The following is an 18,698-nucleotide window of genomic DNA, read 5'->3' as shown; positions in this document are numbered from 1 at the left end:
TTCGCAGAGGGAAGCAGAGGTTGTCATGCGCTTTTATGGTTGGATGCACAAAATCTTAATGCAAAAGAACATCACTTTATATTGCCACTTGTGATTGGGACCTTTATTATGCAGTCCGTCACTTTTATTTCTTCCATATCACAAGCTCGTATAAAGCTTATTTTCTCCACAATAATAGATCATACATATTTAGAGAGCAAGTTTTATTGCTTGCACCGATGACAACTTACTTGAAGGATCTTATTCAATCCATAGGTAGATATGGTGGACTCTCATGGAAAAAATGGGTTTAGGGATGTTTGGAAGCACAAGCAGTATCTCTACTTGGCGCAAAGAATTTGGCTAGCATGAGGGAGAAAGGCAAGCACACCATGTTGGATTATCCATGACAATATAATTTATTTCAAATATAAGAAAACATAACCCATTACGTTGTCTTCCTTGTCCAACATCAACTTTTTAGCATGCCATATTTTAATGAGTGCTCACAATCATAAAAGATGTCCAAGATAGTATATTTATATGTGAAAACCTCTCTTTCTTTATTACTTCCATTAATTGCAACGATGACCAAAACTATGTTTGTCAACTCTCAACAACTTTTATTCATCATACTCTTTATATGTGAAGTCATTACTCCCCATAAGATCAATATGATCTTTTTATTTCTTCTTTTGTTTTCTTTCTTTCTTTTATTCCCTCAAGATCATAGCAAGATAGCAAAAGCCCTCAACTCAACTAATCTTTATTATATATAACCCACGGACTCGATTACATAGATAGAGATCAAAATCAAACTCAAAGCTAGATCATACTAAAACTTTATTCTACTATATAAAAATATAACCAAAAGGATCGAACTAAGAAAAATGGTAAAGATAGAAGTGTGATGGTGATACGATATCGGGGCACCTCCCCCAAGCTTGGAAGTTGCCAAGGGGAGTGCCCATACCCATGGGTTTATGTCTCTTTCTTTAGAGGTGGTGATGATGGAGTTGTTGATGATGTAGGCTTGTTGTTCGTCTTTCAAGGCATAGGCTCACCATCATAGAAAGATGATCGAGTTTCCGAGATCCTCAGATCTGCAGCCAAACTCATCCTCTTGAATCTATATTCATACTCACAGTTTTGGTTTTGTAGGTCATAGATCTGGGCTTGGAGGTGCTTGATTTTCTCGTGAAGCTTGAAGATGGTCTCCCCAATGTTCTTGGCATCCAACTTGTGGTTGTTGGTGAACTCTGCGATCATCATGTGGTTGGCATTGAGTTCGGGTTACACCATCCCTTGGCACTTGAAAACTTGTTGCTCCATTGCTTCGAGTCTTGTCTCCACTCTTCCAGTCCTCCTTGGTCCCTCAAAATCACGGATGTGCAGCACCCCCACGCATTTCAATAGTTTGAGGGTGTTGCAACACCTCCACGAGGTAAGGGTTGATGACCTTCTCGAAAAACTTGTCCTTGGGGGCGCTTGAAGACGTCATGTTGATCTAGATCTGTCAGAAAAACAGTTGGAAACAAAAGCAGAGGTTGTCGTGGTATGGTGGTCAAAACCTTCGGGAGATTATATAATGAATTTCTACCGATCAAAAGAAGTATCGTGGAAGAAAACGGAGTCCGGAGGGCACACGAGGTGTCCATGAGGTAGGGGGCGCGCCCTCCACCCTCGTGGATGCCCCGTGTCTCCTTCGAACTGCATCTTATTTTCCTAATTTTTTAAATATTCCAAAACAGAGAAAAATTGCTATTAGAACTATTTTGGAGTCGATTTACGTACCGTACCACATACCTATTCCTTTTCGGAGTCTGAAACGTTCTAGAAAGTGTCCCTTATGCACTCCTCCGGGGTTACAGTGTCAATAATATTGGTTTCAACATTTATGGGATTACCTGAGATAGAATGGTTGATTCTTTGACCGTTCACCACCTTTGGATTTGTGCCTTCAGCGTTGTTGGTTTTTATGGCACCGGAACGATAGACCTCCTCGATAATGTGATGACCTTCCCATTAAGAGAGAAGTTTTCCTGCAAAAAATCTTAAACGAGAGTTGTATAGCAAAACATAATCACCTACATTAAACTCACGCTTTTGTATCCTTTTGTCATGCCATCTCTTAACTTTTTCTTTAAACAATTTGGCATTCTCATAGGCCTGGGTTCTCCATTCATCAAGTGAGCTAATGTCAAATAGCCTCTTCTCATCAGCAAGTTTGAAATCATAATTGAGCTCTTTAATGACCCAATATGCCTTATGTTCTAGTTCGAGAGGTAAGTGACATGCTTTTCCATAAACCACTTTATACGGAGACATACCCATATGATTTTTATATGTAGTTCTATAGGACCATAATGCATCATCAAGTTTCTTAGACCAATTCTTTCTAGATCTATTAAGAGTCTTTTGCAAGATCAATTTAATCTCTCTATTACTCAATTCTACTTGACCACTAGACTGAGGGTGGTATGGGGATGCAATTCTATGATTAACATGATACTTAGCAAGAATTTTAAGAAAAGCACCATGAATAAAATGTGAACCACCATCAGTCATTAAATATCTAGGGACTCCAAACCTCGGAAAAATAACTTCTTTAAGCATCTTAATATAAGTGTTATGATCAGCACTACTAGTTGGAGTAGCTTCTACCCACTTAGTAACGTAATCAACAACAACTAAAAAATGTGTATACCCATTAGAGGAAGGAAAAGGTCCCATATAATCAAAGCCCCAAACATCAAATCGTTCAATGACAAGTGAATAGTTCATAGGCATTTCTTGACGTCTACTAATATTACCAATTCTTTGACATTCATCACAAGACAATACAAACTTATGGGCATCTTTCAAAAGAGTAGGCCAATAAAAACCGGATTGCAATACCTTATGTGCAGTTCTATCTCCAGCATGGTGTCCTCCATAAGCCTCAGAGTGACACTTGTGTAGGATCTATTCCTGTTCATGCTCAGGTACACAACGTCTAATAACACCATCTACTCCTTCTTTATAAAGGTGTGGGTCATCCCAAAAGTAATGTCTTAAATCATAGAAAAACTATTTCTTTTGCTGGTATGTGAAACTAGGTGGTATAAATTTAGCAACAATGTAATTAGCATAATCAACATACTAGGGAGCAGTACGAGAAGCATTTATGACAACTAATTGTTCATCAGGAAAGCTATCATCAATAGGTAGTGGGTCATCAAGAACATTCTCTAACCTAGATAAGTTGTCTGCAACGGGGTTCTCAGCTCCCTTTATATCAATAATATGCAAATCAAATTTTTGTAGCAAGAGAACCCATCTAATAAGTCTACGTTTAGCATCTTTCTTTTCCATAAGATATTTAATAGCAGCATGATAAGTGTGAACAATTACTTTGGAATCAACAATATAAGGTCTGAACTTATCACAAGCGAACACAACTGCTAAAAATTCTTTTTCAGTTGTAGCACAATTCTTTGGGCACTATCTGGAGTTTTACTAGCATATTGGATAACATTTAATTTCTTATCAACTCTTTATCCTAGAACAACACCTACAACATAATCACTAGCATCACACATAATTTCAAAGGGTAAATTCCAATCAGGTGGCTGAACAATAGGTGCAATAACCAAGGCTTTTTAAGTATTTCAAATGCTTCTATACAATCATCATCAAAGACAAAAGGAACATCTTTTTGTCAGAGATTAGTCAGAGGCCTAGAAATTTTAGAGAAGTCTTTAATGAACCTCCTATAAAAACCAGCCTGACCAAGGAAACTTCTTATACCTTTGATGTCCTTAGGACACGACATCTTTTTAATTGCATCTACTTTAGCTTTATCAACTTCAATACCTCTTTCAGAAATTGTATGCCCCAAGACAATACCTTCATTAACCATAAAGTGGCACTTCTACCAATTCAATACAAGATTAGTTTCTTCACATCTCTACAAGACTCGATCAAGGTTGCTTAAGCAATCATCAAAACAAGTTCCATACACGAAGAAATCATCCATGAAAACCTCCACAATCTTTTCACAAAAGTCAGAGAATATAGCAGTCATACATCTTTGAAAGGTAGCAGATTCATTGCATAAACCAAAAGGCATACGTCTATAAGCAAAGGTGCTGAAAGGGCAAGTAAAAGTGGTCTTATCCTGATCCTCTTTTGACACAGGTATTTGAGAGAAACCAGAATAACCATCTAGAAAGCAAAAATGTGTATGTTTAGATAGTCTTTCTAACATTTGATCAATAAAAGGTAAAGGGTAGTGATCTTTTTGTCACATCCCTAGTTCTGGTCTGCAGTAGGCTATCCCTTCATGTGTGCATCATCTTTAAGTTTCAATTAAAGTTGAAATGGGGATTGAACAAACCCTAGCATCAGAAATAATCCAACTAGGATCAAAATGAAATCTTTTCAATGAAACCAAAATGCCCTTCATAAATGTTCACCATCTTTGGTCCTGGCTAAACCCTCTGCCAAAAATGGTTTCATATTTTTGGAGGCTATTCTGGATTTTTGAATTAATACATAAGTATTTGAATTTGGACATTTAAATCTTATATTATTTTTAAATGTCCAAATAATCCTGAAAGTACTTGGGGGCTATTGGAAATAATTCAAATAGTGCCCACAATTTTTGTCAGGATTTTATAAAATGAGTTAGTATTTTTACTAATTCAAAACATATCAAAAAAAATAGCAAAACAAAACAAAAGTAGAAAATAGAGAGAGAGAGATTACCTGGGCCACTTACCTGGCCTTACCTGTAGCCGGCCCATTAGGCAGCCCAGCCCACTAGGCAGCCGTGCCATCTTCAACCTCTGCCAGTAGGCAGAGGCGATGACGCACGCGCTCGCTGGGAGGCCTCCACCTCCTGCTTCCACCGAGGCGTTCCCGAGCCTCCCCCTCACGCCACCGTGATGCCACGAACCCCCTGGTGGCCCCTCTCTCCTCTCCCTCACTCGCTCTCTCCCGTGCCTTCTTCCCTCTTCTCTGGCGCTCTCACTCACGCTACCGAGAACCGCCGTCGCCGCCGCTCGTCGCAGTCGTAGCCACCACCGTCGTTCCACCCCACCAGAGTGACCAAAGGCTCCGCCTCGACGCCCCCGACCTCTCCATGGAGCTACACAACGCCGGGAGCCCTGCATCGCCGCCCACGCCATCTTCCCCATCTCCGGCCGCCCGAGATCGCCGGCTTCGCTACGTCACCGTCCGACCTCCCCCGAGCTCGTCGACTGCTCCAACCGACTCGCCGTGAGCCCCTGCCTCCTGTCCCCTTGCTCCCGTGCTCCTTTTCTCGCCATGGCCATCGTTCCGCCGGTGACCGATTCGCGCCGCCGCCTGAGCTCTTCGCTGCCGTGGCGAGAGGCCGTGTTCGTCGCTCCTGGGCACGTGAACGTGTTCCAGACCTCGCCAGGAACCCAACCCGCACCCCAACTTGCTCTCTCGAGCGCTGCAGCCGCGTTCCCGCACCCGGCCGAACTCCGGCCGCCGCTCCGCCCATCGCCGCCGCTGCTACACTGCACCCCGGCACCTCCCGCTGCCTCATTTAGATGCGCCGCACTGCCAGCTCGCCGTAGCCACAAACCACGCGCGAAACGGTGCTCGTTAGCGCCGTTCCAAGCAACTCCGGCGATCCTCCGCCGTTGGGTTTGGTCGCCGGCGTCCAACTCCGGTGGCTGGTGACGTGGCACCGTCATTAGCACCTAACTAACCCCCCTAGGGTCACTGACAGTGGGACCCGCATGTTTAACTCAGTGGGCTAATTTTCCTGGTTAAGATTAGTTTATTAACCCAGCGGGACCCACATGCCAGAGTTGACCATGCTGACTTGGCAGTTGACCAACCCCACACGTCAGGTTTGACCTGGGTCAACCCTGTTGACTGCTGACATCACAGTGACGTCACCCTGACGCAATAAAGCATTTTCTGGATTTAAGTTTATTCAGGAAATTCCAGAAAATGCTCTAAACTTCTAAAATTCATACAAATTCAACTGTAGCTCAGAATGAAATAATTTATATATGAAAAATGATCAGAAAAATCCAATCTATCCATCTGTACCATTTTCATGCATGTTAGAACAACATATAGCTACTGTTTAGGACAAATCATATAAATGGCATTTGAATTTCACATATGGAGTTTGGATTTGAACTTAGGGTTCAAACCAACTTCATTTAACTTTGTTGTTAGCTGCATTAGCTCAAAACACCAACATGTTGCCATGTCATGAGCATGCATCATATTGTGCATTGCATTGATTGTGTTTCTTTCTCAGTTGCCGGTAATTGCCCCCTCTCGATAGACGCGTTTCGACGATGTGATCAATGACACCGATGAAGAACTATACGATCTTCAGAAGTGCCAGGCAAGCAAAACCCCCTTGTTCATTCCGATAAAATCCCATCCTCTCGCTCCTGCTCTCCTTTACTGCATTAGGACAACAACGATTCATCTGTTACTTTCTGCGGTAGCTGAACCCCTTTATCCTCTGCATGACCTGTCATTGCCACAGTAAATAGATGAAACCCACTAGCATGAGTAGGAGTTGTTTGAGCCCTGATGTTCCTACTCATTCATGCTTGTTTGTCATGCCTGCTACTGCTTAGAGTTGAGTCAGGTCTGATTCATCGGGGATGAATCAGAGGTGTGTGAACATGTCCTACTGTGTGTGAGCTAAGTGTGTGAACACGATTTGGTAAAGGTAGCGGTGAGAGGCCATGTAGGAGTACATGGTGGGTTGTCTCATTGCAGCCGTCCTCAGGAACTGAGTTCTGTGTTTGTGATCCATGAACAGTTACTACCACACATTGGGTTCCGGTAGCTCGACCCTTCTCGACTTATTAATCAACATGATCTCTGTCCAGGAGTTGCAACTAGTTTCTGGTGTTTGTAGGTAGTGTTAGTAGTCTACCAGGTGGCACCCGGTACAGGTGGGCTTGGGACAGACTAGACACAGTGGCACGGTGTACCAAGTGGCACCCGGATGGTGGGCTTGGGAACCCTGCTCACAGCGTTTGGGGCCGTGAGCGACACCCTGGCCGGATCTCCTTGCGGATGGAACCCGAATAGGCGATAAACCTGGACGAGAGACTTGTGTGGTTAGTCAGGTCGTGGCCGACACCCTCGCTGGGCTTCCGCTTGAAGGTTGTCGAGTACATGTCGTGTAAACGGCGGTAAGTGGTGAGAGCGTGTGTGAAGAAGTACACCCCTGCAGGGTTAATATGATCTATTCGAATAGCCGTGTCCGTGGTAAAGGACTTCTGGGTTGCCTGTACAGTTCATAGACAAGTGAAAGTGGATACTCTAAAATACGCAAGATAAGTGTGAGTGCTATGGATGGCGTTCTCGTAGGAAGACGGGAGCGGATCCATAGTGGTGTATTGATATGGTGAATATGTGGACTCGTGTGCGCCACCTCAAAAGAGTTACTTGCAGTCATAGTTTAGGATAGCCACCGAGTCAAAGCTGGCTTGCTGCAGTTAAACCCCACCATCCCCTTTGTTGATAATGATGCATATGTAGTTAGTTCTGATGTAAGTCTTGCTGGGTACATTTGTACTCACGTTGCTTAATTTATGTTTTTGCAGAGAGACTTCAGTCTCGCTAGTAGTTCCACGTGGACTTCGACGTTTAGCTTGTTACCTCAGCTACGATCTTGTGCCCTTGGCAGGATCTGATAGACAGTCAGGCTTCTCAGCCTTTTTCATTTGTAGATGTCTGTACTCAGACATGTTAAGCTTCCGCTTGTGCTTTGATTTGTGTGCTCTGAATGTTGGGTCATGAGACCCATGTTTGTAATATCTCGCTCCTCGGAGCCTATTGAATAAAATACTTGAGTCGTAGAGCCATGTTGTGATGCCATGTTGTATTTGCACATATCGAGCATATTGTGTTTATGTTATTGAAATGCTTGGTATGTGTGGGATCTGACTATCTAGTTGTTTATCCTTAGTAGCCTCTCCTACCGGGAAATGTCTCCTAGTGTTTCCACTGAGCCATGGTAGCTTGCTACTGCTCCGGAACACTTAGACTGGCCGGCAGGTGTCCTTCTTCGTTCCTGTGTCTGTCCCCTCGGGGAAATGTCACGCGATGAATTCCGGAGTCCTGCTAGCCCGCTACAGCCCGGTTCACCAGAGTCCTGCTAGCCTTGTGCTACAGCCTGGATTCACTCACTGATGACCGACATGTTCGTTGTTGGGTCATGTATGCCTGTCCCTGTAAGTTAGTGCCACTTTGGGTTCACGACTAGCCATGTCAGCCTGGGTTCTTTGTCATATGGATGCTAGCGGCACTATCATATACGTGAGCCAAAAGGCGCAAACGGTCCCGGGCCAGGTAAGGTGGCACCCGTGGGAATACCATGCGTGAGGCTGCAAAGTGATATGATGTGTTACATGCTAGATCGGTGTGACTTAGGATCGGGGTCCTGACAGTTTTGGTATCAGAGCTTGACTGCCTGTAGGATTACCAAGCCAAACTGGTCGAAGTTGAGTCTAGAAATGCTTTAGTTATATAAAGGAATTGATTGTGGGATGGAACGTAAGGCTCTTTTTACTCCTTATACCTTATGTCCTTCTGATCTGAGTCATCTTATCTTTCCTACGGGGTTAAGAAACTAGGCTTTCTCTTCTTTCTATCAGGATCACGTGTTACTAATCCGTAGACTTATAAGATTGTTGGATTTAAGTCTCAGTTCAGTTCCTACTACTTCCGTATGTTAACTGTTGATCTCGAAACCTTGATATTGTGCTTCTGAGTGGCTATGCCACCATTTTGTAGGATGTCTTAAATCCTTTGGAGCATTTACAGCCGTTATGCTGTCCGAGTCATCCCAGGTTTCTAAATAGTCTGATGCATTTGCAAATCCCTTCTTCCTGTTCCCGATGTTCTTTGAGCCAGGTTAACCACACTAATCAGTGAGTTGAGATGCTCTATTGCCTCGACATATACGTTGGAGTTATTATTATGACCCTAGTTGTCCTAGGGGATCATCTAGTAATCTAGCCATGTTCATGTTCCCAGTGTGATGATTCTGGCCATCATTCTCGAAAGCGTCCTGTGATGCCATTTAGTTAGTAGGTATTCTATTTCCGGGTTATGAACCCGAAACTCACCCTACTCACTTCATGTTGATAGTGTTTGCTCGTTCCTTTAGGAAATTAGTAACCTTTGCAATAATCCTCGAAGTTCGTGGTATTTCCTTCTTCCAAATACTATGAACCACTTTATGGCAGAAGTTTGTTGGATCAAAAGATCACAACAGGAGTGCCCTCTATGAGTTCTCCATTCTATATTGTGAATCTGCCAGTTCTACCTTCTGCATGGGTTATCCGGAAGAAATGTTGAGCTTTGCTCGACATACTAATCTATGCATCCACAACTCAGAAAGATATATGTTCCTTTGAGTTGTCCCTCTTCAGTTGTATTCCGATCTTCGTCTATCAATTGATAGTCATGAGTAATTGTGCATTCATGTTATCGATGCTTATTATTCTTGTGGTCAGTCAAGCATTCTATTCAGGATGACTAGGAGAAACAAACTCCAGTACCTCATCCATATCCAGGATTGGGTCAAAGCAGTTGTATTCCGCAGATCAAAATTCCAATCCACCTTTTGTTCTGTTCTACCTTGGAGTATCACCCTCTTTCATAGCAAGAGTATCGTGACATTTGCACACCATCCTATGAACTCTTGATATAGTGATACTTCTCGCCCTCATTATTCATTTCTCGGCTTCCGTGTTGTTGCAACCGGAATGCCGATAGGTGAACTATGATGTGTGAAATCAATACTGCTAGCAACCCCATTGCTTGGTAGTTAAAGGACAATAATTTCATTCTTAGCGTATTCGTTCTAGAATCATCATTCTAAGATAGATCGTGCTACCTAGTCCTTATCTCTGGTGCACCTTTCGATCAATGAGTTGGGGCTATGCCAATTCCTTGCTTATTTGATCATCTCGTCTTGCCCTGAAAAGCAAGATTGTTCTCGAGCTTAATAGCATATCAGTGGTTCGTGATTTCTCGAATATCTTCTCGGAAGTGTTACCAGGTTGTCACCTGACCGCTATGTTGAGTTCGTGATCAAGTTGGTTTCTTGTAAACCACCCCCTTCTCCAAGGATCTGTGTTGGATACCCTGAGCTAGTTGGTCAAGCTAAATAACAACTTGGAGAGTTGGAAGATAAAAGCTTTTTTAACCTAGTTCATTTCCAAAGGGATATCTTGTGTTTGTGTGTTTGTTGTAGAAAGATGATATCTTCATCGATTGGTCCTCGTGATCAATTGCTGGGTCTATCATCTTGTTAAAACTTTGATTTGGGTGTGGGCTATCCTCAAATCAAATCAGAACCAACGATGTTCGTAATGTTGTCTTACTCGTGGTTGATTCCTCGAGCATACACCATTATATCTTCTGGGTCTGACCAATGCTATCACCTGTTCACATAATTATGGAATTCCATCTTCATGGAAACCTGGATAAATTGTTGTTGAGCCCATCGACAACATCTTTACCTTTTCCTTAATTTTGTTGGACATTAAGCTAGTGTTGGAAACTTGTGTAAACATTTTATTCATGACCGTTCGTGAAGCATATGCTTGGAAAAGAAGTGACTTCCTCTATTTCATGTGCATTTGATGCAAGTTGCCGCCATGAATTTGAGAAAGCATGTTTTTTTACCTCCTCTGGAATCATCCCAAGTCAGTCATGCACGTGCGAAGTATACTATGGCTTGAGAGATTAGCTACCTCCATTCCATCGGCATTCCCTAGCACACCAAGCCACTGATTGATTTGTTCAAAGAAAAGAAGTTCATGCACTAATCCTGAAGGGCCCAGACGGACATGCACTAGACTTCAATATCGTCAATGACGGTTCCCAATCAGAACTCGATAGTGTTTTATTATAAGGCTACTACGTGGCCAGGCTTGTCTGAGACAGCGTGTTCACATGTATGTAGCAGAACCAACTCATGTTTTGGAGCTTGCTATCATAGTCCATTTCCCGAGAATCTCGCAACATCGTCTCGTCGATTTGTGTTGCAAACTTTCACTTTTCTTTCTAGACTCGATGAGTCCGGAATATCCTGACACCAACCAGATCTGAATCCCAGGCAGATGTGATGGTTGGAACATTTCCCAAGAGTTATAATAATGGTCTCTCTGTGACCGATAAGGTGGATGTCGTGGCCAACACACCCATCCGGAAGACCTATTATTATAGTATCTTGATTGAGGAAGTTGGCCACCTCCCCATAAGGATTTCGTAGGATTTAATCCAATAAGTTACTCCTTATGGATTCTTGTGCTCCCGAGGTCCGACCTTTTACTTGATGTTCTAGTTATCAAACCATATCTATAAATGGGTTGTGCTAGCACATCAAAGAGAACATTAGAAGCGGAGTGCTAAATGTCTCTCGGTCGATCATCCGGATTTTGTTTCCTTGGCCTCGCTAAGGTGAAATCTGAGAAGGTGTTATCTTCCTTTGCATCTGCATCCTCCACCAATATTCATCATGGTAGTATGTGGTGTTGCCAGGATCCTTGACACAAACATTGGTAAAACCTTGATGAATATGGAAATGCTCAAGTTCTTGAGAGCACACATAAGCGCTAGGTGTTATCATCGGCACCAACTGGGATTGCTCTCAGTTTCCTCGGTTATGCTATAACCTTTCAAACAGTGGACTCACTCTCTATAGTTGAGCTTCTCCCCAGTTACTAAAATCATCCCTTGTGTTGTTTTCAATAAGGTAATCCACATCATCCATTCTAATCCGGGTATTCCATTTTACCGAACCCCTCCAAACGACCGCTCAAGAATTGCCTTAGGCTGGTATAAAGAGTTTCAATCATCTCTATTTCAAAGGTAATTCTTTTTGCCACTTAAGGGATGATTCCACGAGTCACCTCCTCCAAAATGTCTCGTTATGGTATCATGGCAATTCAACTCCTCGCTACATTGACAACCGTTCACCACCTTCTTAAGTGTGGAATTGTTGACTACCCAGTGAACCGTCATCATCTGTTCCACTCCATCCCTCCAGATGTGTGCTTCATGTTTCAGCTCGAGAGATGTTGCTATGACTCACTCTGTGAGTTGATCCTAAGTAGATTGATCTTCGAGAAGATCGATTCTTCTGGAATTGTCCCTTTCCTCTCGTAGTCATGTTGGCAGGAGTTCTCAGAGCAAGATTTCAAGACAATGATGGTAATCGAATCAACATTCTTTGAAGTGCCACCTGGATCGTGAAGATTATGTTAGTTGCGATCCCCCTTCATCTTACCCTACGCTTTAATCTCGGGACGAGATTCTTGTTTAGTAGGGGTGAGCTGTCACATCCCTAGTTCTGGTCTGCAGTAGGCTAGCCCTTCATGTGTGCATCATGTTTAAGTTTCAATTAAAGTTGAAATGGGAATTGATCAAACCCTAGCATCAGAAAGAATCCAACTAGGATCAAAATGAAATCTTTTCAATGAAACCAAAATGCCCTTCATAAATGTTCACCATCTTTGGTCCTAGCTAAACCCTCTGCCAAAAATGGTTTCATATTTTTGGAGGCTATTCTGGATTTTTGAATTAATTCATAAGTATTTGAATTTGGACATTTAAATCTTATATTATTTTTAAATGTCCAAATAATCCTGAAAGTACTTGGGGGCTATTGGAAATAATTCAAATAGTGCCCACAATTTTTGTCAGGATTTTATAAAATGAGTTAGTATTTTTACTAATTCAAAACATATCAAAAAAATAGAAAACAAAACAAAAGTAGAAATTAGAGAGAGAGAGAGTACCTGGGCCACTTACCTGGCCTTACCTGTAGCCGGCCCATTAGGCAGCCCAGCCCACCAGGCAGCCGTGCCATCTTCAACCTCTGCCAGTAGGCAGAGGCGATGACGCACGCGCTTGCTGGGAGGCCTCCACCTCCTGCTTCCACTGAGGCGTTCCTGAGCCTCCCCCTCACGCCACCGCGATGCCATGAACCCCCCTGGTGGCCCCTCTCTCCTCTCCCTCACTCGCTCTCTCCCGTGCGTTCTTCCCTCTTCTCTGGCGCTCTCACTCACGCTACCAAGAACCGCCGTCACCGCCGCTCGTCGCAGTCGTAGCCACCACCGTCGTTCCACCCCACCAGAGTGACCAAAGGCTCCGCCTCGACGCCCCCGACCTCTCCATGGAGCTACACAACGCCGGGAGCCCTGCATCGCCGCCCACGCCGTCTTCCCCATCTCTGGCCACCTGAGATCGCCGGCTTCGCTACGTCGCCGTCCGACCTCCCCCGAGCTCGCCGTCTGCTCCAACCGACTCGCCGTGAGCCCCTGCCTCCTCTCCCCTTGCTCCCGTGCTCCTTTTCTCGCCATGGCCACCATTCCGCCGGTGACCGATTCGCGCCACCGCCTGAGCTCTTCGCCGCCATGGCCAGAGGCCGTGTTCGTCGCTCCTGGGCACGTGAACGTGCTCCAGACCTCGCTAGGAACCCAACCCGCACCCAACTCGCTCTCTCGAGCGCTGCAGCCGCGTTCCCGCACCCGGCCGAACTCCGGCCGCCGCTCCGCCGATCGTTGCCGCCGCCGCTACACTGCACCCCGGCACCTCCCGCTACCTCATTTAGATGCGCCGCACCGCCAGCTCGCCGTAGCCGCAAACCACGCGCGAAACGGTGCTCGTTAGCGCCGTTCCGAGCAACTCCGGCGATCCTCCGCCGTTGGGTTTGGTCGCCGGCGTCCAACTCCGGTGGCTGGTGACGTGGCATCGTCATTAGCACCTAACTAACCCCCCCGAGGGTCACTGACAGTGGGACCCGCATGTTTAACTCAGTGGGCTAATTTTCTTGGTTAAGATTAGTTTATTAACCCAGCGGGACCCACGTGCCAGAGTTGACCGTGCTGACTTGGCAGTTGACCAACCCCACACGTCAGGTTTGACCTGGGTCAACCCTGTTGACTACTGACATCACAGTGATGTCACCCTGATGCAATAAAGCATTTTCTGGATTTAAGTTTATTCAGGAAATTCCAGAAAATGCTCTAAACTTCTAAAATTCATAGAAATTCAACCGTAGCTCAGAATGAAATAATTTATATATGAAAAATAATTAAAAAAATCCAATCTATCCATCTGTACCATTTTCATGCATGTTAGAACAACATATAGCTACTGTTTAGGACAAATCATATAAATGGCATTTGAATTTCACATATGGAGTTTGGATTTGAACTTAGGGTTCAAACCAACTTCATTTAACTTTGTTGTTAGCTGCATTAGCTCAAAACACCAGCATGTTGCCATGTCATGAGCATGCATCATATTGTGCATTGCATTGATTGTGTTTCTTTCTCAGTTGCCGGTAATTGCCCCCTCTCGATAGACGCGTTTCGACGATGTGATCAATGACACCGATGAAGAACTATACTATCTTCAGAAGTGCCAGGCAAGCAAAACCCCCTTGTTCATTCCGATAAAATCCCACTCTCTCGCTCCTGCTCTCTTTTACTACATTAGGACAACAACGATTCATTTGTTACTTGCTGCGGTAGCTGAATCCCTTTATCCTCTGCATGACCTGTCATTGCCACAGTAAATAGATGAAACCCACTAGCATGAGTAGGAGTTGTTTGAGCCCTGATGTGCCTACTCATTCATGCTTGTTTGTCATGCCTGCTACTGCTTAGAGTTGAGTCAGGTCTGATTCATCGGGGATGAATCAGAGGTGTGTGAACATGTCCCACTGTGTGTGAGCTAAGTGTGTGAACACGATTTGGTAAAGGTAGCGGTGAGAGGCCATGTAGGAGTACATGGTGGGTTGTCTCATTGCAGCCGTCCTCAGGAACTGAGTTCTGTGTTTGTGATCCATGAACAGTTACTACCACACATTGGGTTCCGGTAACTCGACCCCTCTTGACTTATTAATCAACATGATCTCTGTCCAGGAGTTGCAACTAGTTTCTGGTGTTTGTAGGTAGTGTTAGTAGTCTACCAGGTGGCACCCGGTACAGGTGGGCTTGGGACAGACTAGGCACAGTGGCACGGTGTACCAAGTGGCACCCGGATGGTGGGCTTGGGAACCCTGCTCACATCGTTTGGGGCCGTGAGTGACACCCCGGCCGGATCTCCTTGCGGATGGAACCCGAATAGGTGATAAACCTGGACGAGAGACTTGTGTGGTTAGTCAGGTCGTGGCCGACACCCTCGCTGGGCTTCCGCTTGAAGGTTGCCGAGTACATGTCGTGTAAACGACAGTAAGTGGTGAGAGCGTGTGTGAAGAAGTACACCCCTGCAGGGTTAATATGATCTATTCGAATAGTCGTGTCCGCGGTAAAGGACTTCTGGGTTGCCTGTACAGTTCATAGACAAGTGAAAGTGGATACTCTAAAATACGCAAGATAAGTGTGAGTGCTATGGATGGCGTTCTCGTAGGGAGACGGGAGCGGATCCATAGTGGTGTATGGATATGGTGAATATGTGGACTCGTGTGCGCCACCTCAAAAGAGTTACTTGCAGTCGTAGTTTAGGATAGCCACCGAGTCAAAGCTGGCTTGCTGCAGTTAAACCCCACCATCCCCTTTGTTGATAATGATGCATATGTAGTTAGTTCTGATGTAAGTCTTGCTGGGTACATTTGTACTCACGTTACTTAATTTATGTTTTTGCAGAGAGACTTCAGTCTCGCTAGTAGTTCCACGTGGACTTCGACGTTTAGTTTGTTACCTCAGCTACGATCTTGTGCCCTTGGCAGGGTCTGATAGACAGTCAGGCTTCTCAGCCTTTTTCATTTGTAGAGTCCTGCTAGCCTAGTGCTACAGCCTGGATTCACTCGCTGATGACCGACACGTTCGTTGTTGGGTCATGTATGCCTGTCCCTGTAAGTTAGTGCCACTTTGGGTTCACGACTAGCCATGTCAGCCCGGGTTCTTTGTCATATGGATGCTAGCGGGACTATCATATACGTGAGCCAAAAGGCGCAAACGGTCCCGGGCCAGGTAAGGTGGCACCCGTGGGAATACCGTGCGTGAGGCCGCAAAGTGATATGATGTGTTACATGCTAGATCAGTGTGACTTAGGATCGGGGTCCTGACACTTTTCTAGTAGCTTTATTTAATTTACGGAAATCAATTACCTTTCTATAACCTGTAACAATTCTTTGTGGGATCAATTCATCCTTATCATTAGGAACAACCGTAATACCTCCCTTCTTAGGGACACAATGGACATGACTTACCCACTGACTATCAGCAACAGGATAAATTATACCTGCCTCCAGAAGCTTTAGTATTTCATTTATTACCACTTCTTTCATTTTAGGATTTAACCGTCGTTGGTAATCAACAACCGGTTTAGCATCTTTCTCCAGTTTTATTATATGCTGGCATAAAGTGGGACTAATGCCCTTCAGATCATAAAGAGTATATCCAATAGCAACACATTGCTTCTTCAGAGTTTTCAATAATTTCTCTTCGTCATGCTCTGAAAGGTTAGCACTAATAATAACGTGATATATCTTCTTTTCATCAAGATAAGCATATTCCAAGGTATCAGGTAATTTTTTAAGCTCAAACACGGGATCTCCCTTAGGTGGAGGAGGATCCCCTAGGATTTCAACAGGAAAGTTGTGTTTCAAAATAGGTCCCTGTTTAAAGAATACTTCATCTATTTCCCTTCTTTCATGCATAAACATATCATTTTCATGGTCTAGCAAATATTATTCAAAAGGATCATTAGGTGGAACGGCAGTAGAAGCAAGACCAATAGTTTCATCTTTACTAGGAAATTCTTTATCATGGGGTTGTCTATGAAATTTAGCAAAATTAAAATCATGAGACATATCCCCTAAACCAACAGTAACAATGTCTTTTTTGCAATCTATCCTAGCATTAATAGTATTCAAGAAGGGTCTAACAAATATAATAGGACAAAAGTCATCTTGTGGGGAACCAAGGACAAGAAAATCAGCAGGATGTTTAATTTTCCCACACAAGACTTCAACATCTCTAACAATCCCAATTGGTGAAATAGTGTCTCTATTGGCAAGCTTAATAGTAACATCAATATCTTCTATCTCAGCAGGTGCAATATCATGAATAATTTCTTTGTATAAGGAATGAGGTATTGCACTCGCACTAGCACCCATATCACATAAGCCATGATAACAATGTTCTCCTATTTTAACAGAAAGATAGGCATGCCAACAACATGTCTATGTTTACCTTTAGTACCGGGTCTAGCAATTCTAGCAGCTTCATCGCAGAAATAAATAACATGCCCATCAATATTATCTACCAACAGATCTTTAACCATACCAATACTAGGTTCAACTTTAATTTGCTCAGGGGGTGTAGGTGTTCTAGCATTACTCTTATGAAGCTTTAGCATGATCCTTTATTCTAACAGGGAAAGGTGGTTTCTCAATATAAGCGGTAGGAACAATAGGATCAACATTATAAGTAATAGTCTTTTCTTCAACTTAATAGGTTCTACTACTTTTAATTCAATGGGAGGATGATATTTAAACAACTTCTCCTTAGGGAGATCGACATGAGTAGCAAATGATTCACAGAAAAAGCTACTATCTCAGAGTCAAGTCCATATTTAGTGCTAAATTCACGAAAAGCATCAGTATCCATAAAAGATTTAACAAAATCAAACTTAGGTGTTGTACCTGACTCCTTACCTTCCTCGAGTTCCCAATCTTCAGAGTTGCATTTAATTCTTTCCAATAAATCACATCTGAATCCAATAGTGTTCATCATAAAAGAACCAGTACAAGAAGTATCGAGCATGGAGCAATTATTAAGAGAAAGCGGAGCATAAAATGTTTGAATAATAATTTCTCTTGAGAGCTCATGATTGGGGCATGAATATAACAAGCGATACTTTCTCCTTCACGAGGCCAAAAGTTATATATATATAATTACGATCACAATGAACCAGATGCATAGGATAAAACTTCTGATGAAATTCGAATTTCAATCGGTTGTAGTTCCATGATCCAATATCATCACATAGCCTAAACCATATCAATGCCTTTCCCTTCAAATATAAAGGGAATACCTTCTTCTTGATAACATCCTCGGGCATACCTTAAAGCTTAAATAATCCACAAACTTCGTCCACATAGATTAGGTGCATATCTGGTTGTAATGTTCCATCTCTTGTATAAGGATTAGCTAGCAGTTTCTCTATCATACCCAAAGGAATTTCAAAATAAATATTTTTAGTAGGTTCAGTAGGTTGAGGATCAAATCTTTGCACATTTAGTCGGGGTGAAGATACCCTGAACAAGCCCCTCAAAGGATTATTTTCCATAGTAACAAGTGACAGTAAATTTCAGCACACTGTATAAATGTTTCCTTACCAAATTCCACCTACCAAAGGCGCTTCACTCCCCGACAATGGCGCCAGAAAAGTGTCTTGATGACCCACAAGTATAGGGAGTCTATCATAGTCCTTTTGATAAGTAAGAGTGTCGAACCCAACAAGGAGCAGAAGGAAATGACAAGCGGTTTTCAGTAAGGTATTCTCTGCAAGCACTCAAATTATCAGTAATAGATAGTTTTGTGATAAGGTAATTTGTGATGATAACAAGTAATAAAAGTAAGTAAGGTGCATCAAGGTAGCCCAATCCTTTTTCTAGCAAAGGATAAGCCTGGGCAAACTCTTATATAAAGCAAAGCGCTCCCGAGGACACATGGGAATTACTGTCAAGC

This window comes from Triticum aestivum, chromosome 6B (assembly GCF_018294505.1).
Source record: "Triticum aestivum cultivar Chinese Spring chromosome 6B, IWGSC CS RefSeq v2.1, whole genome shotgun sequence".
NCBI classification, from domain to species: domain Eukaryota; kingdom Viridiplantae; phylum Streptophyta; class Magnoliopsida; order Poales; family Poaceae; genus Triticum; species Triticum aestivum.
The sequence above is the reverse complement of the archived record's forward strand: the minus strand, read 5'-3'. Positions refer to the sequence as shown.